The sequence below is a fragment of the Camelina sativa genome, chromosome 17 (genome assembly GCF_000633955.1).
Source record: "Camelina sativa cultivar DH55 chromosome 17, Cs, whole genome shotgun sequence".
In the NCBI taxonomy this organism is placed as follows: Eukaryota; Viridiplantae; Streptophyta; class Magnoliopsida; order Brassicales; family Brassicaceae; genus Camelina; species Camelina sativa.
In genome coordinates this window covers 14,980,990-14,981,919 of record NC_025701.1, presented here as the reverse complement: position 1 = coordinate 14,981,919, position 930 = coordinate 14,980,990, and positions in this window count along the sequence as shown.

The window sequence follows — 930 nt, the reverse complement described above, 5'->3', positions numbered from 1 at the left end:
CTTATGCGGAACTAGAGAAATTCCTAAGGGTTTTATCCCTTATATAGGATCCACGAATCGCCCTAAGTTTCCTTGGAACGATAAGTCTCACCGCCCATAACTTCCCATAATTCTCGCATCTGTCCTTATCCGATCACCTTTCCATTACCGCGAGTTTTCATTTCTCTCGGGTTTCCTTTCTCGTAAGTCGGCTTAAATCTCCGCGAGATTTCGAGTCCTTCTAGTCCATTATCGGCCCACCGGCCAAACCATGCCACCTCGTCCATCGGCCCGGTCCATCGATCGCCGATGCAACCATTTCCGGATAGTGCACTTCACTGTCACTATCACTTCACTATCACTATCACTATACTATACTATCACTATCACTATCACTAGGACTTTCATTCTNTTCACTAATCCCTAATAAGAATGATCTGTAGTTAATTCAGTAATATCATGAAATGGAAGCCATCACAATTATTTGTCAAGTAACCCTATTAAATTATATCTAGATGTGAACTTATTCCACTAGTATATACTAGAAAATTAACATTACCTTGTTCCTATATATTTTTTACCACTATCTTATTATATAAAGCTTGATGTCAAAATTACTAATTAACAAGATTTTGACACGTGTCAATTATATCATTCAGATGTTGACACATATCAATTCTAAATTTTTTTTTTATATAAAATAAAAATGTAAAAATTCAAAACCTACCATAAAAGAAAAGATCATTATAAGGAAATTATATATATATATATCAAAAAATCAAAATTGTAATATTGTTTACTTATTTTAATTTTAAGTTGCTAATTTAACAAGAAAAATGATTACTTTTATATAAAATAAAAAATATGATTGTGAAAATTATACAACTAACTACTGTTTCTAGAAAAATGTAAATACTTACCTCTACATAAAGAAAGAGATTGTTGAAGTAA